The sequence below is a fragment of the Pelobates fuscus genome, chromosome 3 (genome assembly GCF_036172605.1).
Source record: "Pelobates fuscus isolate aPelFus1 chromosome 3, aPelFus1.pri, whole genome shotgun sequence".
Lineage (NCBI taxonomy): Eukaryota > Metazoa > Chordata > Amphibia > Anura > Pelobatidae > Pelobates > Pelobates fuscus.
Window position 1 is genome coordinate 179,954,006 of NC_086319.1, and position 24,483 is coordinate 179,978,488.

Genomic DNA, 24,483 nt, shown 5'->3' on the forward strand with positions numbered 1-24,483 from the left:
AATTCTTCAAATAACGAGACGACACTTCGTTTTGAGGTCAAGCAGAACTGACTGTACTGGCACATACAGCCTCTTTTATTCCCAATCCACAAACCTAGTACTGCCCACAGGGTTTTGAAATACAACCAATCAATCCGTACAATACACACAGACACTCCCACACAAAATCCTCCCCTCTGCCTGTGATATGATTACTGAACACAATGGGTAATATAATTATAACAGGCAGAGAAATACAGTTTTTTACAAAATAACTTCCAAAATATACATGTCATTCACATAAAACATACATTTTCAGAATCAGCATGCTTGAAATAAACACATACTCAAAAATCAGGGCAATCGGTTCAGGGGTTAAAAAGTTAAGGGAAAGTCCTATTTGACCAAATGAAGCATGGCTTTTCTGCCCAAAACCAGTTCCACAATCTTCTATCCTGGAGATAATTGGGAAGTAATCCAATTATCTCCAAGGACAGAGGCAAAACTCCATTAGCCACATAGTAGCAAAATACAATAAAATACATAAAAATATATAACTGTGCATCTATTGCATAAAACAGGTACATTCAACATATCCCCAGATAGCTTAGATCTGAGCTCACATTATGACTGAATGGCGCACAGATCACATACATACAGTTCAATTGCCATGAAGCCAAAGTCTTTCAAATAGTCTTTCGTTATACGAATGGGCTCCATGGCATAGCTATCTGGGGTAACACTGCTCACATAGGGAAAGTACAGAATGACCCGGATTTCGGGTCTTTGGAGGGGAAAATCAAGCATTTCAACATGGGGCCATAGTCACAGGGCAGGAGGCTGGCAATCAGTCTTCTCCAATGCCCAGTGGCGAGGCTGGTTCCGTCACAGCCCCCACCTGATGGCCACTGGTGGTGGTACAGGGAAGACTATGAAGACTACTAAGAATAGTCTATTTACATTTAACAGAGCAGTAATGTTAATGTTTGGGTGGTCAGTACTTAAAGGGACACTATAGTCAACAGAATAACTACAGTTTATTAAATTTGTTCTGGTAAATATAATCATTTCCTTCAGGATTTTTGCAGTTAACACTGTCTTTTCAGCATAGGGATACCTCCACTGGCCACTCTTCATATGGCTACTAGAGGTGCTGTACGAGCATGGAGACACTGAAGTTTCCTCATAGAGATGCATTAATTCAATGCATATCTATAAGGAGATGCTGATAAGCCAGGGCTGTGTTTGGCTTGAGCTGGCTCTGCCCCTGATCTGCCTCTTTGACATTCTCAGCCAATCGAAGGCTTTCCTATGGAAAGCATGGTGATCGGCTTTGATCAACACTTCTGATGATGTCAGCCAAGCAGGCAAATCAGGGGCAGAGCCAGCAGCAGCAAAATGGCCCTATAGTGTTCCTTTAACAATAGTGATGTGCCATGAACAATAAAACAAATAAAAATTATTTAAAAGCATAAAAAGTGTAATAAGTGGCAAGTGACAAACGTAAGTGAACGCCAAATATACTTTAATGTAAAAAACAAATATTTAAAAGAACACAAGGCGTTTCATCAACTGGGGGGCTTTTTCAAGTGTAAACCTGTAAGTGTACCTGGAGTACTGTTTCTTTAATGAGAATGAGAATTAAAAATATATATTTAGTACGCATTTTAAACTTTAGTGCATACTATTCACAAAGTTTACAAAAAAACTTGTTCTTATCTAGTGTAATTTCACAATCATACTAAGCATGCAGACACAATTTATGCTTATAGTTTTGATTGTTTGACATAATATTGTCATATATTCTTGCAGATTGCTTTTTATACAAGTTTATACTTTACTAACATTAGTTTGATGTTTCAGAATGACGTTAGAAATAAAAAAATAAAAAAAAAACTAACAAAAAAAACCCTAAACCATAGAATCTACAATGTTGATGCTTTAGTTTGTATTTTGAAATACATTGTTAAGATGACCATGTTAACTGGTGAAACGTATAGAAAATGCATCAGTGCTTATTAGACATGCGCACGGCAAGCGCCCACCAAAATGGAGCAAAAATGCGCCTATTAGTGTCCTGCAAAATATGTTAATATATAATATATTGATTTTTTTTTTTACTGCATCTACTTTTTGTTCTCTATTGATTACATTTGTTCTGTGAATAAAACAAAACATGGTTCTCCTCTAGCCATCAATCATCTTTTTTTTTTTTTTTTTTTTTTGTCGAGTCACAAAATACCAATTGTCTGTTTCACTTGTATCATGATATGTCCTTATGGAGTTTTAAAGTTGCAGAATTTGGATGAATTGTTGATCGCCCAAAATTCGGACGAATCGCAATTCATTTGAAACAAAATGCACAACTCTAGTGCTTACGTAATGCTGCAGTAAAATAATTGTATTTCTGGATTTTAGGGAGTTCTAAATTATTTATACTGGTAAATGCAATGGCTACATCATCATTCTTCAAAAGTGTTTTGTATTGGCCTGTGAATGAATAGTATTTGCAACAAATGAGAATGTTTTAGTTCAGTGGCATCAGTTGTACATCCAAAACAATGATACAACAAACCTTCCACAATGTCAGATGACCAAGGAAGGACACTGATTGGTGGAAGGCAAAAGTGCCTGAAAGCATTTTAATGGTGTAGCCTTACCAAAACACTTATGTTACTTTATGACCTATGGCTATACATTTATAGGAATCACATTCATCAAAAGATAAAATATCAAATGTTATTACAGGTCCATTAAAATGTAGCTGCATTTTTTAGCATGCAGGGCCGTTATAGAACCATTCATGAAAGCCTCTTCTCTAACTGCGTAATTAGGGATTATTCTAGCTTTAGTGACTGAATAATCTAAATTTTATTAATGACAGGAGGCGAATATTTGCTTTATCTTTCTTTACTGAACCTCCCAGCAGCAAAGGAACAGTTAACAGTAATGTAAAAAGTTCAACCAATCAGATAGTATAACAGTATTATATGATGTCATCAAACTCCTCCCATATCCTCTTTCTTGCTGTGGTCGATGATATGTCTGTGTCAACCGTGTAAACTGTAACGATGAACTGCGGACTAAGTTGGAGTCCTGAAGTAGTCAACATGTGGAATCTTCAGCGTGCTTGAAGGAGCCGTATATACAAAGGTAGGTATTTTTCATACTAAGGGAATAGAGAAGAGACGTGAGAGTATAGGTTCTCATACTAGGTGAATGCAATTTATGGCATGTATGTTAAGAACAAATTGTAGTTACTCTTTGAATATAATATTGAATATTTCAAACACTAGATTAGAAGTGTTATGGCGTGAACCTATGGCAGATGGTGTATAAAGTGTGTGTAACCAGTAGACTGGAATGCATAGTAACTTACCTGGGTGGGTGTTAAAAAGTGAAAATAAAGAAGGGGGGAAAATATTCGCCTCCTGTCATTAATAAAATTTAGATTATTCAGTCACTAAAGCTAGAATAATCCCTAATTTTATGGCAAGACAGGAGGCTTCATATTTGCTGTTTTAACGCTCCTATATGATAGAAGATGCAGCATGTGTCATAGGTTTGAAATAAAATGTACGGAATGTGGACTCTCTGGACCAATCTGCAGATGACAAAATGTCTGAGAGGAAGCTTCCCGCGCGAAAGGCTGAGGATGTGGCTGCTCCTCTGACTGAATATGCGCCAAAATTTGAGTCAATGCCTGCTTGCGCTAGTATCCATCTGATCCACCGTGCGACGGTGGGTGCGGATACCGGTTTGTGTGGTTTTACATAAGACACGAGGAGGGGTCCGTAGGGGGGCGTGGAGTGATGGTGGCATCTAAATAATGCCTTACGCAGAGTGCCACGCAGAGTGACTGTCTATAGGAAAGTAATGTAAGAATACGGAGGAAGAATTAGTTTTGTTCGCTAATTTTCATTAGCGGTCCAGGATTCTAAAAGGGAAAAGACTTGAGTGATATCCCAGAAACAGGAGTATTTAGGAAGAGGGGGTCTGGCTAACCTGATCCCTCGTAAAAGTCTACAGACTGAAGGATGTTTCCCTATTGACGCATTGTCAATGGGATTATGGGCCGCAGAGATAGTGGATCTATAGACATTAATTGATCGATAGGATTTACCTTGATCAAATAGGGTAGACAGAAAATTTAGGTTGATCGTCAGAGGTGCTGAAAAAACACCAGCTGACCCAGTCTGGGTTCTCCTTAGTGGAGTGACAATGACTATCGTCACTATTAGGGCTTTGACCCAGTAGAGGGTGCAATGGATCATGGAGAAAGGTGGGAACGCATAGGCTCCTGTCTCCGGCCAAGGATGTAGAAAGGCGTCGACTGCCCATGACTGGGGTCTGGGAGCCAGCTGATAAAGGCTTCCGTCTGGCGGTTCAGACGGGATGCAAACAGGTCCAGTGTAAGGGGCCCGCGAAGGCAATGAATTTGGTGGAACACGCGGGGGTCTAATTGCCAGTCGCTTACATCCCTCCAATGGCGAGAGAACCAATCCGCGACTAGGTTGTCCGTGCCCGGAAGATATTCCGCTCTGATAGATAAGTTCCGTTCTAGACAGAATTGGTAAAGATCTTTGGTCAGATCGGATAGTAGCTTGGATCGGGAGCCTCCTAACCGATTCACATAGCGCACTGCAGAGACGTTGTCCATGCGCAGTACTACAGTTGAAACAGTCTTTCGTGAAACTGCGAATTGCGAAAGATCCTGTAATCAATTCCAAACAATTGATGTGCAGTGCTTGTTCGGATGGGGACCAAAGTCTCCCTGTGGACCCTTGGGCGCATGTGGCGCCCCATCCCAGGAGACTGGCATCGGGTTCCAGAATGAAATCTGGTTGTGATCCGAAGATGGCTTTGCCATTCCAGGCTTCCATATTGTGAAGCCACCAGTGAAGTTCTATACGAACTTCGTCTGTCAGTTGGATGTACTGATCGTAGGAGGTGGAACGGTGTAGGTAGTATGTCTTGAGCCGTTGCATGGCTCGGTAGTGTAAAGGTCCTGGGTAAATGGCTTGGATAGAGGCGGACAGTAGGCCTATAGTATGGGCCAGATCGCGTAAGCGAATCTGATGGGTTGATAACAATTTGCAAATGTCTTGTGCCATTATCAGGATGTCATCCAAATATATGATGGATCGAATCCCCTGTGATCGGAGTAGCGCCATCACTGGTTTCATCAGTTTCGTGAAACATCATGGTGCGGAGCATAGTCCGAACGGGAGGCATGTGAATTGCCAGATTTCCTCTTGCCAAAGGAATTGAAGGAAAGCTCGATGGTTGCGAGCAATAGGAACTGTGAGGTATGCGTCTTTGAGATCGAAGCTGGAGAACCAATCTCCCACGCAAAGGAGGTCCCTGAGTAGATGGATGCCCTCCATCTTGAAGTGGCGATACCTGACAAAGTGATTCAGGTTTTTTTAAGTTGATAATTGGGCGTAGGTCTCCAGTTTTTTGTGGCCAAAAAAAAAATTTTGCTTAGAAAAGTATGCGGGAAAGGGGATTTCTCTATTGGCTCTTTTTTTAATAGCTTGCGCAGTTCGGTTTGTAGTGTCAGGTTGTCTGCTGCAGACATCTGTAGTGGTGTAGGTGGGGTGTCCTGGAAGGGGTGGAAAGGAAATCTATTTGAACCCTTGGACTGTGTGTAGGATCCATAGATCCTGAGAAAGTAATTCCCACTGTTGGAAAAACTGGTTAATCGACCTGCTGTAGGTACATTGAAAGAAGGGAGATGTATTACCTGGAGCAGCTCTTCCGCGTAGGAAGGCAGATCCACGTCCCCGGATAGACCCTCTATTAGTGAATAGTTGCCTGTGGTAGGGTCGGGGTTGTCCCAATTGCCAATAGTTTTCAGAGGGGCGAGGCCTGTAGCCTGTGAAGGCGATTCTGCTGTTCGTTCGGCCTCTATAACGTCCAGCTCTCCCAGAAAAACGGCCTGACTGAGAACGAAAAACCCTGTGCAAGGAGGAATGGGCCTTATTTAGGGTGGTGAACACCGCTACATGTTTGGAAAGGTCTTTCATGAACGAGTCCCCAAACAGTAATCCATTGCCTCTGGTCCCAGTTCTCGGGAGCTCAGATCGGCTAATTTTGCATCCAGTTTGTACAGTGCCGCCTAGCGTCTCTCAGTGGACATGGCCACATTAGCGTTGCCTAGTAAGCATAAGGCTCTCTGGGCCCACTCTCTAACTGTGTTTGGGTCAAATCTGGCGTGAGAGCTACCTCGTTTGGAATGGTCGGTCGAGGGCACTCGGCTCTGAGTTTGCCCTAATTTCTTTGTCCAGTGGTTTGCATAACCACATTTTACAAAAGTTGGAAATGTGCTCTGGTGGAGCCCATTCTGCCGACCGTGGGTGTCTGATGACCCTGGGGTCAAATAAAGGATCACCCGAAGCATCCAGAAGGATGTCTGAATCGGGTCCTTTTGATTAGGTAGTATAGCATCTAGATCTTTATGTGTGAGAAAGGTTTCCTTGACAAATTCCGATGGGGTATCCCCTAGCGCATTCACCGAGGGATCCTCACCAGAATATCCAAGGAAATAATCGTCAACCCCGTCTAACGTGTGGGATGTAGACCCTCTAAGGGGTAAAGTTAGCTTGAACGGGGCGAGTGGCAATCAATTTTTGGGACATGGCAGGAGCCTTGCCCTTGCCCGCAGACCTACTCTCCCCTTTCCAGGGGCGTTTGCGTGTAACCTCCTGATCCGAGGGTTCAGAGTCCTCGGAATCAGAGAGTTGACGTGCAGTAGGGGTGACTTCGGACGAAGTCTTCTCATGAAAGGCTGCTAATGCCTTGGGGATGGAATCTGCAATGGTTGAAACCAACCAGGCTCTGAGTACCTGGGATATAGCGGGCTCATTATTGTCAGACATGGTATGTCTTAGAGCGGTTGCCAAACAGTTAAGTATATTAATTTGAAAGAATGGAGTTGAATGGGGTTCACCCAAAATTATTTCAGAGTATAGATGGGGGTCACCCAAAATATTTGTATAGTTTAATACGTAGGCGGCACTCAATATTTAGTGGGGTTGTCCACTAAAATATACACAAGTGGGTTGTACCACTATGATAGTAAACAGTGGGGTTAACCACTTAATTATAACCATAGACAGTGGGGTTCACCACTGAGTAGTAATAAAGTGTTGTGTATCACTTAATTATAGTGTATTTGTATAAGGGGGTCACCCTTAACAGTAATATTGGTGTTAAAACACCTTAAGAATTGATATTAAAGTGTTGTATCACTGTAATTATAGTGTATTTGTATAAGGGGGTCACCCTTAACAGTAATATTGGTGTTAAAACACCTTAAGAATTGATATTAAAGTGTTGTATCACTTTAATTATAGTGCATTTGTATAAGGGGGTCACCCTGAACAGTAATATTGGTGTTAAAACACCTTGAGAATTGATATTAAAGTGTTGTATCACTTTAATCATAGTGCATTTGTATAAGGGGATCACCCTTAACAGTAATATTGGTGTTAAAACACCTTAAGAATTGATATTAAAGTGTTGTATCACTTTAATCATAGTGCATTTGTATAAGGGGATCACCCTTAACAGTAATATTGGTGTTAAAACACCTTAAGAATTGATATTAAAGTGTTGTATCACTGTAATTATAGTGCATTTGTATAAGGGGGTCACCCTTAACAGTAATATTGGTGTTAAAACACCTTAAGAATTGATATTAAAGTGTTGTATCACTTTAATTATAGTGCATTTGTATAAGGGGGTCACCCTGAACAGTAATATTGGTGTTAAAAACACCTTAAGAATTGATATTAAAGACACTCAATATAATGAAGTGGCATATAATAAAATGGTGGGGGTCACCCACAAAGCCTTCCTTTATTTAGTAACAACAATGATAATACAGCAGGTGTTGGAAAAAATCCTGAGAAGGAAATGAAAGGGGGGAAAAAATCACTAAAACAAATTCAGGTATTAGCACTTTAAGGTGCTATAAACAGAAGAGGAAAATAGTACTTACCAGATCCGAAGTCAGGCGAGTTGATCGCTGCTCTGGTGACTGGAATGCGAATAAAATGGCCGCCGCCAGGAAAAGGGCGGGAAACAATGCACTTGCTAAGTGCTGATGCGAACGGGCGGGGTAACGCGAGGGCGCGAAACTGAGAATAGTAAAAGCAGTAATGAGTCGCAGGAGGAAAAACCTCCTATGATTTAAAGGGGAAACCTAAATAAAGTTTAATAGGAAATTGACAAAGTAGTCCAAGATTGAATAGAATGAAATTAAAATAAATAGAGCATAAATGTTTCCACAGAAAGTGTTGTTTAAGTGATAAGTGAATAAAGTGTTAAAGGTATATGACCATTGTAATACATTTTTTAATTGAAATAGTGTATTAAAGGTTAAATGATACAGCAATATAATTGGAGTAGACTCACCTGGGAGGCAAGCAGCAAAGAAAGAGGATATGGGAGGAGTTTGATGACATCATATAATACTGTTATACTATCTGATTGGTTGAACTTTTTACATTACTGTTAACTGTTCCTTTGCTGCTGGGAGGTTCAGTAAAGAAAGATAAAGCAAATATGAAGCCTCCTGTCTTGCCATAAAATTACGTGGTGCCTCGCTGCGTCTCCATCCGCGGCTGATGCAGTTTCCCCTCAGCGCAAGCAGGGGACTCCGGCACAGCTCTCTCCATCACGCCGCGGCTGCAGGAAGCTCCTCTCCCCTGCCGAGCCCATGTGTGGAGACTCCACAGCTTGCCAAGATCCTAGGCGCACCCGTCTGAAAGACGGCCTCTTAACCCCTTAAGAACCAAACTTCTGGAATAAAAGGGAATCATGACATGTCACACATGTCATGTGTCCTTAAGGGGTTAAAGGGGCAGAGCACCTGATATCTCTTAAATGGACTAATCTTTTCTGCCAATAGTATGTGAGAGGTGTATACCTCTCTCCTACATAATCACAGTCTACCCTTACCTTAGTGCTCAGTTATACTGTGCTCTTCGGTGTGTACACTTTTGTGAATCCTGTTGTTTTCTGATCCTCGACTTACCTGTCTGTTATACTGTTTATGAACATGTGGTGCATACCCCTGAATCCCTGACTACGAGATTGTCTCATTCCTATTTGGTACCTCACATTTGGCTTACTGCTGCCTGCTGGGCTACACCTGTCAAAACCACAACAATAGGGTTTTTCTTACTATACTACCTAGTGGAGTTTGGTACCTCCTTTATAAGCTGCTAGCATAAATAAATTAAATTTGCATAAGGTATATAATGTATATAGTTAGATACAAATCATACACCTGTCTATCTTCTTGAAGCATTACCCTAGACTCTAATCTTGTTTAACCCCTTAAGGACCAAACTTCTGGAATACAAGGGAATCGTGACATGTCACACATGTCATGTGTCCTTAAGGGGCTAAATCAGGTACCTGGCACAAACTGTTTAGCCAATGTTTTACTGTTAAGATATTTGTTGACTGTATAAAGCTGCTTAATTTGGACTTTTATAAATACAAATAATAGTAATAATTATAACAGTACATTTCCTCAGCAAGATAGTTTATTGCCCCTGAGGCAATAATGATCTCATTGCACAATAACCTTTAAAAGACATTATGGATTGGATTGCTTTTACAGCACGTACATCAATTTAACATTTTACAGATGAACTGAAAGTCAAGTCCAATAAAGTTCAAAGCAGCAAGGATATTTGTGAATATATAGATTGTCTGTATGAACCTACTCCATGTTAAATACATCCAAGATGGCCGCCCTTTCCTTTTTGATTTGCTCTCTCTCTCTCTCTCTCTCTCTCTGTTCAGTATTGTAACTTATCCAGAATTCCCTCAGGCTTTCCGTAATTTAGGCCATTAAGTTCAAATTCAAGTCCCGCTGCAAAGCTGGCAAGACACAAGAGAGAAAATAAAGAAATCAAAAAGAAAAATTGGCAATGGTTGACAGGCCCTGCTCTGTAACGAAAATAAATATTTTAGTAATGTCGCTAATGAGTGAATATTTAATGATTTTTTTTTTTTAGCAGGCTAAGTGAAATCTATAACACTGCAAAGAGGGGTTTCTTACTTTTCAGCCACGTATCCTCCACCAGTTATGCATTTGCCGTTGTAATTTTAAATAGGCATTTTATTATGTATATACTCATTAAAGCATTTCATTTCAATATAATCTCTAAGGCAACAATATAGAGATTATTGTCTTAATTAATCTGAGAAACTATGTCAATGATTCTTGACCAGTGCTATAAAATGTAAGAAAGTTGTGCTGAATGTAAACTGAATGGCAACATTTAGGTTAAAACTGGTGAACTGGGAGCTGTAAAGAAGTGACAAAAAAGCGATTTTTAGCCTAAATAAATCGGAGACAAACCCTGCTACAACCTTCCCTGCCTCGGAACCGAACAGCAAGGAACCACCAAGGGCAGAAGCTTGACCGAAACCGACGAGCGGCACACTCCGAGCCATGCGGCCCTCTGACCACCGGGCGGGAGGGACGGCCGACCTCCCAGCTCTGAGAGGCACAGGGACATACATGGTGGAGCAGGCAACCCGTTACCCCCCCCTTTGGACCGACGGGGGTGATCCCGGTCCAGCCCTGGGAGAACTCTCCGACCCACAGCACAGGGGGGACGGAGGGGCTACACTTATGGGCACATCTACTGACTCAGCCAACATGGCGGATGCCACGAGGCAACCTGACAATGCAGCAGTAATGGCAGACATCGAGATCAGACTGGACAGAGCCTTTGCAACATTCTGGCGCAACCTGGAGGAGAAAATGCAGCTCTCTGCCCAACAGCAAGTAAACGAACGCTCTCCATCACCGCCGCTGCTAACCAAACGACGGATGCATGCAGTCCCAACACGGATGAAGGGCCCAAAATGGCGGGATGTCCCCATCGCACTGGCGGAGAACAGCCACTTAACGCAGCCTGGGAACGCTGTAACACTAAGAGCCACCGCGATGACCCACTGCACCGGTGCAGGGACGAAACAGATACTCACCCCTCCAGGTACTACCGCTCCAATGCCCACAGCTATGCCAGCTTCCCACCACTCTCCTGGGCCGGGGTCCCTCCTGGAACACACACCAGGTAGCCGTCCATACACCCTAGGGGGCACCGGAGTAACAGGACCCCTGGGGGCAAGAGGTCTTACCACGGGCAGTAGACGGGCCAATGTACACAGGGCACTGGCCCCCTTTCAAGCCCGGAGCCATGATCGTGGGAGACAGCGGCTGGGAGGCCTACTACGAGTCCTTTCACATACAAGGCGGATGCCAAGAAAGCACCAAGGAGCTGGTCACCTGAGGCGCCGGGGAAAGACCACAGCGGAAACCCGGAATAAGGTCCAAGATACAGGGGCGGCGACCCCAAAAGTGCTCAGAGACAGCAACTCCCAACAACCACAGTACAGGTCGCAATATGGTGCATACACCCAAGCAGCACTCCGAAATGGCGACACGCCACCAGCGAGGACACGAATGTGGAGAGCCCTGAAATCCCCCCCCAAGCTGGGAATCGGCTGAGAACGCACTAAGATCCCAGATGCTGCGGGGCAAACTGAACTCTCTGACCTAAGACTCACCCGCACTCGCATTGCTGGACTTCTGTCCCCAACCACTCCTAGGAGAACCAGCCGGTTAAGTCTGTTCTCTACGTTATAACTCTTGACAATCTTAATGGTCTAACATGTAATCAACCAAATATTAGTTTAATAATACCTACTATACTGTACTTAGCATGTAACCGAACGGAAATTACACAAGTAACGACAGTCATGTATTGTCTAGCATAGTACTCGTTACTTACTTAAAACCTAAGCAAGCCTATTAATGTTATGCCTATTTTCCCTGACATACCCATGTAATATCTCGACTTTACGCTTAATAGAAACTAAAATGTGAATGCTCTAGACAAATCGCATACTAACTATAAAATTGTGCAAGTTCTAACATACCCTTACTGTTATAATTGTGTGAAAAAGCATGTGGATTGCCGTCGGGGTACCCCATGCGAGTTGTTCCCGCAAATGCACTACAAAAATAAAGAATTAAAAAAAAAAAAAAAACTGGTGAACTGGAAAAATCACTGAGTTGTAGATATTTTGTCCAACCTATCTATTCTGACCTTAATTTTGGCAGTAGGATTTCAAATTGGCACAATTCACATTTACTAATTGAAGCCCAAGGCTGAATATTTCATTTATTTTTACTTATTCAATGGACAAATCTCCTTCATCGAGTTTGATTGTTAAACTTATAATATTACATGCCTCACTATACAAAACAAAAAAAAAAAAAAGTGTGCTTTCTTCAGATCATTGAATATCACAACTTATCTTTATATTTGCAGGACATACACAAACCCCAGTTTTAACAGTTGATTTTCCATTCAGAAACTAAAGTTTAGATTTTCCTGCTGTGCAATGATAATTAAAGGGTAACTTCAACCATGACCACTTCAGTTTTTTTCAAGTAGTCATGGTGCTATGAATATGTTTTTGCAGTGTTTCTGCTTGAAACACTGCACATACCAAGTTATTGTTAATTGTGTGCCAGGGGCTAGTTGCAGCTTCAGCACACATGACTTAGGCAGCCCACTAGAAGTAAGTAATGATGTCCCGAACGGTTCGCTGGCGAATAGTTCCTGGCGAACATCGCATGTTCGCGTTCGCCACGGACGGCGAACATATGCGATGTTCGATCCGCCCTCTATTCGTCATCATTGAGTAAACTTTGACCCTGTACCTCACAGTCAGCAGACACATTCCAGCCAATCAGCAGCAGATCCTCCCTCCCAGACCCTCCCACCCCCTAGACAGCATACAATTTAGATTAATTCTGCAGCTGCACTCTTTTTTTTTGTATTTTTTTGTTTATTATACATTATCCCCCCATAGCCAGTAACCTGTGTTTATTATACATTATCCCCCCACAACCAGTAACCTGTGTTTATTATACATTATCCCCCCATAGCCAGTAACCTGTGTTTATTATACACTATCCTCCCATAGCCAGTAACCTGTGTTTATTATACATTATCCTCCCCATAGCCAGTAACCTTTGTTTAGTATACATTATCCCCCAAAGCCAGTAACCTGTGTTTATTATACATTATCCTCCCATAGCCAGTAACCTGTGTTTATTATACATTATCCCGCATAGCCAGTAACCTGTGTTTATTATACATTATCCCCCATAGCCAGTAACCTGTGTTTATTATACATTATCCCCCATAGTAATTTATCGTTGGACCTAGGCAGCATGATGTCTTAGGCCGGCCCAGAGAGTGAGTGAGTGAGTGAGTGAGTGAATAATATAATATATATGTTCAGAAACATATTAGTAATATATGTAAATCGGGTTCATGCAAAGAGGGTGAAAAGGTATTAAAGAAAAACCACACTTATTGCATCAAATTTACAAAGCCAAACTTTTAAAAGCTTTCCTCATTTCTTTCTCGGGATGAGGAATATATCGGTTGTAGACTGAGGATTTCCATCTGCCCAATCTTTTAATAATATGCACTGGAGTGTCAGTTTTGAAGGAGACCGAAGCTGCCCCTATTCTAAATGAAAGACCCGAGACATGGATACAACCCAATCTTAGGAGTAGTGTTCTGATGTAGAAGATGAATTTAGCCGTAGTCAGAGGGATTCAGTGAGAGTAGTGGTGAAATTTGTGTGGCATGACCGAGTGTGGGTAAGTAAGAGTCAAGTATTTTAACTGGGCACTAGTTCTAGGTGGGATAAAGTGGTATAGCGGATGGATGAGTAGTTTGGTTCGTTTTAGAGGTTTGTAGAGAAAGTATATAGTGATCGTGATTTTTAGCGATATCCAATATTTTTAAGGTGGTCCAGTGCCACCACTCATATCTGGTGTCACAATAGCTTGCATTTAAAAAACAAACAAACTTTTTTGACTGTAATATAATAGCAGTCAGTTTCCTTCACACGCGTGCGTTTCAGGGCCTGCCAGGGCACAGTGTCAAACCAGTGCAACTCATATCTGGTGTAACAGTAGTGTACATTTAAAAAAAAAATACAGGGGGCTTGTTGTCACCTTTTGGGGACCCTTGGTGTTGTACGTGGCTGGGTGGAGGAAGAGACCTTCAATGACATCAGTGAGGACAAGGAACGGGACATGGCTAGCTTGGTATCCAACCTTGTGCAAATGGGGAGTTTGCGGTTGTGCAAATGGACTGTTTGCGGTTGTTTGCGATGCGTTAAATGGGGAGTTTGGTCTGTCACTGTGAAGCGGGGGTAACCCTTACACTACCTGATCGATACAACATCCTACCTGATGTTTTAAAGCACGTTATTCCAAACAATTTAGGAATGTTAGGTGATTTATGCCCTTTATGGATTAAAACCAGACTCTGCATCAACTATGTAATTTTCCATGGGAGTTTTGCCATGGATCCCCCTCCAGCATGCCACAGTCCAGGTGTTAGTCTCCTTGAAACAACTTTTCCATCACTATTGTGGCCAGAAAGAGTCCCTGTGGGTTTTAAAATACGCCTGCCTATTGAAGTCTGTGGCGGTTCGCCCGGGTCGCCCGTTCGCGAACATTTGCGGAAGTTCGCGTTTGCCGTTTGCGAACGGAAAATTTCATGTTCGCGATATCACTAGAAGTCAGTGCTTCCCGAGTCAGTGCTGCACAGCGTCTCCATGCTCTGCATGGAAACGCTGAACGGTTTTCATAGAGATGCATTGAGTCAATGCATCTCTATGAAGAGATGCTGATTGACGTAGCGCTGCTTTTTGCCAAGCATGTGCAATAGCCTCCTAATCCTTTCCTATTGGAAAGCATAGGAACTCCTATGGGAAAGCATTGGATTGTCTGAGTATATATAATATATAATGGTGAGAGCACACACAAAATAGAATATTACCACAAACTTGGACAATAATGGTAAAACCTAAAAAAGTAAACCATACTTATAGGGTAATATAGTTAAGACCAGATCTATGTATAAAAATAAATGGATCCACTCACGTGGTTCTGAGCCACTCCAAAAGCTGACTCAGACTAAAGGCTTCAATGACCAGAAGAAAAAGGTAGCTACTTCATGTGGATCTTGATACTGGGTTCACGATAAACTGTTGTCCATTAGGTGGAGCACCAGATGCAAAATCCAGGATACTGGATATTGTTTTAAATAAACACTTTCAGCTCTATTGGAACATACAGTAAATAAAGAACACCTCCACTTAACAGGTTTCGGCTTCTTGCCTTTCTCAAAAGTGGTTCAGCTACCAAAATCCACATCATCTTACCTTTTATGTCTATTTTGGTGTCTTTTCCGACACTCTCCATCACCCCTTCCTGGTTCGTCATTTTCTTGCGCCCAGACATTCGTGCGCTTTCTTGCGTCTGACATGCGACTTGAGGTCACGTGTGGATGAGAGTTTTGGCAGTAGAGTCAAAGCTCCACTACACAGACTTAAGTGTTCTAAGTTCATTGCACATAATCTAATAGCAGCATTCAAGTCCATGACAGTGATATATGCACAATAACGGGAAAAAAAACACGGAACAAGTGGAAAAAGTATACATATTAAAATATACATAGATACATCAAATACTCTAAAAAAGACATACACCTAAAATATCAATAATAAAATAGGAAAAGTTTTGTCTAAGAAGGAGAAATAAAGAGAGAATATATAAAAATATATAATTACATACACAAATTAATTTCAAATTCGGCATTGAAACCGTGAGGTAGCATAGCATCAAGGTTAAAAATCGACCTCATCTCTGACTTGCTGAGGAGGCTGTTTAAATCTCCTCCTCTCCAATGTACTTTCACTAATTAAATCCCAATAAAATCTAGTCCCTGCGGGTTTCTGTTTTGTTTACCTAAAATGTGCTTTGAGACACTATGTTGCTGAAACTTTCTATTGATATCATATATATGTTCTCGAATTCTTATTTTAAGCGCTCTAGATGCTTTACCAACATATTGGAAGCCGCAGGGACATGTTATCAAATAAATAACCTTTTTTATATTGTACGTGATAAAAGATTTAATACCATATTCTTCCTTAGTCTTAAATGAGGTGAATTTCTGTGCATATTTATTACTTTTATTGTGACTTCTTATAGCGCAACCGCTACAGTTTGTGCAATAATAAAATCAATTTTTCTTACTTAAAAAGTTATTGTCTATCATTTTATCTTTTCTAAAAAGCTATGTGTTAAAATTGTCTTAAAATTATTAGCTCCTCTAAAAATGAATTTCGGTTTCTTCCCAATAAAAGCTTGAATGTCCTGATCTTCATTTAAAATGTGCCAGTTCCTCTTAATTTTTTTGCAGATTAGAACTATTTGTACAGAAGTTAAAAATCAGTGGGATCTCTTCTTTATCTCGATTATCTTTTTGTGGTCTAACTTTATATTTCAAAAGGTCTTGTCTCGGTTTCTTTTCCATTTCCTCACATACATTTTGTAACTCAATGGGATCATATCCTTTATCTGTAAACTGCTTTTTTTTAAATTGATGCATGTTACTTACATTGATCTAACTCTGAACAGTTGCGTTTCAATCTTAAAACCTGACCCTTGGGAATATTATTTAACCATGGTTTAAAATGGCAACTTGTAAAATCAATAAAACTGTTGACGTCAGCTTGCTTAAAATAGGTTTTGCTTTTTATTTGGTTCTGTTCAAACTAAATTATGAAATCTAAAAAATGTATTTGATCAGAACTAATCTTCTATATAAGTTTTATGTTCCAATCATTGTTGTTGAGATCTTTGATAAAATCAAGGAGAGATTCCTGATTGCCACGCCATATAATGAAAATATCATCAATATAGCGTTTGTAGAGGACCAGGTTCACTCCAATGTCCTCCCTGGAAATTACATTAAGTTCTTCCCAGTAAGACATAAAAAGATTTGCATAACTTGGAGCGAACCTGGTCCCCATAGCTGTTCCTTTTGTTGGCAAATAACATTTATCATTGAACCAAAGAAAGTTATTCTCTAAAACCATATTAATTCCTTCAATAATAAAGTCAACTTGGATGTTATTAACAGTACAAAATTTATTTAAAAAATGTCATCCCTTGTTTTGTTGAATAATGTTATAGAGGCTACTGACATCACAAGTAGAAATGATAAAGTTATTTTTTTTACTTAAAAGAATCTAAAATTTGGAGTAGACTAATTGTGTCTTTGAGATAAGCAGGACACTTCTTTATCGGGCCTTGTAAAAATGAGTCTAAAAATTGGGATAGAGGGGATAAAAGAGATATAATGCTTGAAACAATCGGTCTTCCAGGGGGGTTTTCAACATTTTTATGAACTTTAGGTAAAACATAAATTACTGGTATCTTTGGGAATTTTCCATCTAAACTTGAACCCTTTGTAAATATGGGGGAGTTCAAAGATCTAATGGACAAAATAGTTAAAAAGGTTAATAAGATTGAAATGTCTGTCATAGAAACAAAATAGAGAAAACTCAAGAGAGACCAGGATGATTACCTCAAAGGGAATATCAGACCATTAAAAAGGAAAGAAAAAACGAGATAGTACAATAAGAAAGATAAATTGTACCCAAGAAGAGAAAATAAGGGTCTAAGTAATCAAGCAAGAAAGGAGATCCCACAAAAACATAAAACATTTCCTATCATAGGCGTGCGCAGACTATTGTATATGGGTGTGCACCCTAAAGCACAAACACACATATATACACATATACATACATATATATATATACACACACACATATATACTGCTGTGTGTGTGTGAAGGTACTGTGTGTGTGTGCAGGCGCTGTGTGTGTGTGAAGGTGCTGTGTGTGTGCAGGCGCTGTGTGTGTGTGTGTGGGGGCGCTGTGTGTAAGGGTGCTGCATGTGTGTGTAAGGGTGATATATGTATGTGGGTGATGTTAGTGTGTGTCTGTGTGTATATGTAAGGGTGCTGTGTGTGTAAGGGTGCTGTGTGTGTATAAGGGTGCTGTTAGTGTGAGGGTGCTGTTAGTGTGTATATGTAAGGGTGCTGTGTGTGTAAGGGTGATGTATGTGTGTGGGTGATGTTAGTGTGTGTGTCTATGTAAGGGTGCCGTGTGTAAGGGTGCTGTGTGTGTGTGTTAGGGTGCTGTTAGTGTGAGGGTGCTGTTAGTGTGTGTATGTGTAAGAGTGCTGTGTGTGTTAGGGTGCTGTATGTGTAAGGGTGCATGATGTAAGTGTGTGTGTGCCATTTTTGTGTATTGTGTGGGGACTGTTTAGTTAATATCCCCCCTCCCTTCTTACCTTTTGTAGGGAGGGGGGACCGTGCTGCCGCCATCCCTGGTGGTCCAGTGGAGAGTGAACTCTAGCCTGTGGGGCTAGAGTTCACTCTCGCGAGATCTGAGCGTTGCTGCGGCAACGCTCCGACCTTGCGAGAGGAACCTGGCGGAGCTGCTGGCAAGAGCTCCCCGGGTCCTTTCCTGCCTCCCTCCCTGCCTGTGGGTCCCACCGGCCCATGGAGGCTTAGAGCAGAGCCGGCGCTCGGATAGCGCCGGCTCTGCATGAGCCGACAGGGGAGATCCTCACGGCCGACTAACTCGCCATAGGGCAGGCATTCTGCGTCAGGTCCTCGGTCCCTCACCAAGAATCCGACACCAGGAGGGGGCCCAGCGGCTTTCCTGGTATGCCACCGGGTGCGAGGCCCCTCCAGTCTGCCCTGAGAGGCAGAGAGCCAGCACAGTCTGCAGCTCCTGTGTCTCACAATCTCTGGCCAATCAGAGTGATGCCGCACTGAATTATGGATATCACAAGACACTGCACAGTCTGCAGCTCACATCCAGCAGAGCTGCAGACTGTGCTGGCTCTTTGCATCTCAGGGCAGACTGGAGAGACAGCCCACCGGACCACCAGGGAAAAAAAATAAAGGTATTTTTTTAATTACAATCCCCTCCCTCACTGTCACTCCACCCCACTGTGTCACCCCTCCCTCAGTCACTCTGCCACCCTCTCCCTTACTGTGTCACCCCCTCCCTCCCTTAGTCACTCTACCACCTGTCACCTCCTCCCTCCCTCAGTCACTCTGCCACCCCCTCCCTTACTCTGTCACCCCCTCTCTCAGTCACTCTGCCACCCCCTCCTTCAGTCACTTTGCCACCCACTCTGTCACCCCCTAAGTCACTCTGACACCTATCACCCCCCCTCACTCTGCTACCCCCTCCTTCTGTCACTCTGTCATCCGCTCCCTCACTGTGTCAACCCCTCCCTAAGACACTCAGCCACCCTCAATCTGCCACTTGCTCCCTCCGTCACTCTGCTTGTCCACCCCTCCCTCAGTCACTCTGCCACTTGTCACCCCTCCATCAGTCACTCTGCCACCTGTCACCTGTGTCACCCCATCCCTTTCTTAGTCACTCTGCCACCTGTCACCCCCTCCCTCACTGTGTCACTCCCTCCCTTACTGTGTCACCCCATCCTCTCTCAGTCACTCTGCCACCTGTCACCCCCTCCCTGCACTATACACACACACAAAGACTGCATCCACAATACACACACACTGCATCCACTATACACCCACACATTGCATCCACTATACACACACACTGCATCCACTATGCGTTCACTCACTGCATCCACTATACACACACTCTGCATCCATTATATACACACATGCTCTGCATCCGCTATCCACACACTGCATCCATTAAAACATACACACACGCTGCATCCACTATACAGAGACACAATGCGTTCACTGCACACACTGCATGCAATCCACAGACACTGCACACACTGCATCCACTACACAAATACACACTCTGCATCCACTACACAGATACTGCATTCACTACACACACTGCATAACATAATGGATGTGGGTGTTTTTTGCTTGGTGTGATTTTGTTGGGGATGGGGGGGGGGAGCAGCATTTCATCCTTTGATCCAGGCAGAACAATGCCTTGGGACAGCCCTGTGCTCAGCTATATGTATTTTATAGATATCTTTATGTTGTGCGCAGCTTGTTTTATAGTATGAGCATCTCTGTATTATGCTCATCTCTCTGTGTTGTATGAGTATTTATGTACTGTATTGGGAGGAGTAGAATTCTGGGGGATGAGTCTGGTTCCCCACCATCTTAAAACTTCACCAGCCACCACTAACTGCCACACATGCAGATAAATTGCCACATGCACTGCTACACATACTGCTACTACTACACACAACATACTCAGGTATAACCATTTGCAGCTGGTAAAGTTTCATGTTGGTGGGGAGCCAGAATCCTCCCCTCAGAATTTTACTTTGAGCAGTAACGAGCCATCCAGGGCCGACACTAACATAAGGTGGCACAGGTGGCCACCTTATGGTGCACAGGCCAGGGAGACACATGATCTGACAAAGACACACAGAGGAGCTATGGGGAGAAAGAGACAAGGTGCTGGGGGGAAGACACATGCAGAGGGGCAAGGTAGTGGAGTAAGAGACACACACAAGAGAGGCATGGGAGAAAGAGACATAGAATGGGTGACGAAAGGGAGAAAGATATGCAAAAGGGGCTGGGGGGAAAAGCACACAGAGGAAATATGGAAGGGGAGAAACACAAACACACAAAGGGGCTGGGAGAGTGAAAGAGACACACAGAGAGGCTGGGAAAGGGGAAAAAGAGATACTCAAAGGAGCTGGGTGAGAAAGAGACACACAATGGGGCTGAGTGAAGTAAGAGACACACAAAGGAACTAGAGGGAGTAAGAGACAGACAAAGGGACTAGGGGGAGTAAGAAACACACAAAGGGAAAAAATTGGGATAGGATATACTAAGACGGTAAGATATTTTTAACGAGAGGATACAAAACACAAAAAGGGGTAAGAAATGCAAGAGGATGTTTAAGGGACACACAAGTGAAGGCAAAATGCCTTGCACCTTGCCCTGTGGCCCACAACGTGTACAGATCATACAAGTAACTAATGGGTTATATTGCGAGGAAAATATTACAGACAAATATTCCCAGACATATTCACATATAAATTAATATATTCTTGCAGAGACATGCATTTCCAGACACACACTAACACACCAATACACACTGCCAGTGTGTAGCCCCCACTCCCTCAAAGTGCGCCTCTCCAGTCTCCCTATCTGGCCTGCTTGTTGCTGTGGGTTGGCGACAGGTTTTTTTCCCTCCAATTCGAAGCGGTGCCATATTCCCTTCACAATCAGCGAATCAGGAATCAGGGGTGAGAGACTTCTCTAATGCAGTGCTGCAGGTAGGTGGAGACATGACGAAGACCTCTTTAGGTGCTGGAATGATGTCCGCTTAAAGTGAGAAAGGGGCCAATCAATGTAGGGTGTGTTAGACCTGGGACTGACATGGGGGCATGCACCTTCTTATCTATATACTCCATATAACAGCATGCCTCCTGTACCTATTTGCTCAGTTATAAGGTACTCATAGTGGTGTATTCTTGTATTCCTGTTCTTTATCTGTTCTCTGGTATTTGACCTTGTCTGTTTGACCTGCTTAAGGACCCGTGCTGCTTTACCTGACCTTTTGCTATTCTAACCACTTTTTTACCTGATCCTGATCTGTACTGACCTTGGTATTGCCAACCAACTCCTTGCTGCAATGTGGGCTTCTTCCGCTGAACCTTACAAACACACATGCACACATAAATATCTACTTCTAGAAACACACACGTATTACAATCACACTGTATAAATTTTTTTGTCAGTTTGTGGAGTAACATATATTCATATATATATTCAGTAGTTCTATTCCTTAGTAGTTAGTTGTAGCTATCTTGGAATTAGCCTTGCAAAATTGTGGTCCAACCAGAATATGCATTTCCCAATAAATAATATAGTTTGCTTGGATATAAAAAAAATTAGAAAGAGAAAAATAAATATGTAAAACTGTAATTTCGTGTTTCTGGGGATTGAGTAGCAGAGTTCTAGTAACTGCTTTATGACAGCACTATGTCTTTGCAACAGGAACCTCTAAACAAAGAGTATGGCCACACAAGCCTTTGTAAAGGCAGTATTCAGAGACAGTTTAGGAAGAGGGGTCGATACCTAACTGGAAGAAGCAGAATACAGAGGGGTTGACACCTACTTGGAAGAAGGAGAGGGCAGAGATATAAATTCCTGCATGGAAAGTGGGTGGTTCATGGGGACCCTAGAGAAGGGACAGAAGGCATAGTGGGACAAGTCTTGATCCCAAGCTGGGGACCAGTCTACCCTGCTCATGTTACACATCCTATGTTAGAAAATATGTTATTCTATATCTAAGTACGTTTAAATACAAAGCCTAACTATAAGAACGTAGTTTTCAATAAATGCTTCTGAAATCTGTCATTTGTATGCAATCTCTAACAGATATTTACTGAGACAGTTGTAGTGGAAGTGTCTGTGTACTGAGTGAATTTTTTATATTGTCCAGTTGGAGTTGCTATTCCAGTTAATTAGGAATGCACTTTCTCTTGAAGTAAGTCCAATTTTCAAAACAGTAAATTCCAAGTCATGATTAGTACTAGAGGAGGCCGTCATGAGTAGTTTGCTGACATTAAAACAAGTGCTGGCCAAGGATCTTAGTATCTTTTAGACGAAAACATCTACCGGCTGGTGGTATTAACACTGCTGAAGAGCTGCTTTTGTTTTGTTTTGTTTTTTTAAAAAAACAATTCCATGCTATTACTTAGATCCCTGAGACTGAAACTAAAATTACATAAAATTTACATTTTTTTTTCCTCTTTCTAATTTTTATATATCCAAGCAAACTATATTATTTATTGGAAGATGTCTGGTTGGACTACAATTTTGCCCAGCTAATTTAAAGATAACTACAACTAAGGAACTAAGTTTTTTTTTTACTTTAACCATATATATTATTTGACTTGGTCATTATTGGTCAAAAAGTAGTGGGTCTTTTTGTTTTTGTATTATTTCTATAGATACCAATGAAATGGTGAAGTGCTAAAATTAATACCATACCTATGTACACCATGCAATAAACAAATATTTAAAAAAAAAAAATACTAACAGGGCCCTCCACTAATAATGGCACTCTTGGCAAATATGAGTAAAGAAGAAGGTGAAAATTTGCTTTTACTGTTATTGAAATGCCAATTTCCACCATCAGTACAATATTAAGTAGTTCTAGTCAATTAAAAATGTTATGCATCAACCTAGAAGAGGGGGTGTGCCTATATTGTTTCAATGCACTGTGAAAAGGATAGTTTAAATGGCAAAAAAAGGATCACAGCTGGAGAATTGCAGATGTTAGTTGCGTTTTGGGGTCAGACAGTCTCCAAAACTACAATCAGACATCAGCCACATCACCACAAATTATTTGGAAGGAATTCAAGAAAAAAAAAAAAAAGGAAAATCATCCAAAAACAAACTCAAAAATCTTAAGTTTGCCATACCCTACTGGAAGTTCGAATGGGATTTGGTTCTATGGTCAGATAAAACCAAAATACAACCTTTTGGCAACACCAGAGGTGGGTTTGACGTACACAGAGAGGTAGCTATATAAAAATAATTGCCTCATGCCCACGGTTAAATATGGTGATGGCTCATTAATGTTCTGGAGCGGTTTTTCTGCCAGTGGACCTAGATATATTGTTAGGATACATGGCATCATGGACTCAAATATCAACAGATATTAAAAAAAACACCTGATTACCTCCAGCAGGACAATGATCCAAAACATATATCAAAATCAACACAAAAATGGTTTACTGACCACAAAATCATACACAATAGAAAACCTGTGGGATGAACAGAAGAGGATGGTCCGCCAGCTTTGACTTCAAAATGTTAAGGAACCGGAGAGATTTTGTATGAAGGAATGGTCTCAAGTCCCTTGCCATGTATTCTCCAAAATCATCAGGCATTATAGGAGAAGACTCAGAGCTGTTTTCTTGGCAAAGGGAGGTAGCACAAAGTATGGATTAAAAAAGTTCCAATAATTATGTCACACATATATTTAACAAAAGTCTCTTTTTTTAGTAAACGGTGTTGTGTTTGCAATTTGATATCCATAAACAAGACACATATTTGAAAAAACAAAAAAAAACAAGAATAAGAACATAGAGTAACATTTTATAAAGATTTTTAATACACTAAAAAAAACATCATAGAGCCACGTCCAGTAGTTCTTGGACATTCTTGCTGTTACATTTCAGAAGACTACCTTTAAATTAATACACAATTATATGAAATATGCCTGAGGTAGATGAAAACATAAAATATTTTATTAAATCTAAGATTCTTATCCCCAACGCACTAAAACATTAAAAAAATAAATGATACCAAATTAAACCACAAAGTTCTTTGATTCATTTGAAATTAAAAAGTGATTATCTTTGAGCTGATTTATAATCAGGCAGTAATGAGGCAGGCTAACATTAATAATGAATACTTAAATCAGTCTAAATGAACAGAATTATAATGTATTACAGGTATCTCATCTAAAATTAAAGTGACATATTCCTGATACATTTTGTCGTGCTGCCATATTGGGATTCCGAATACT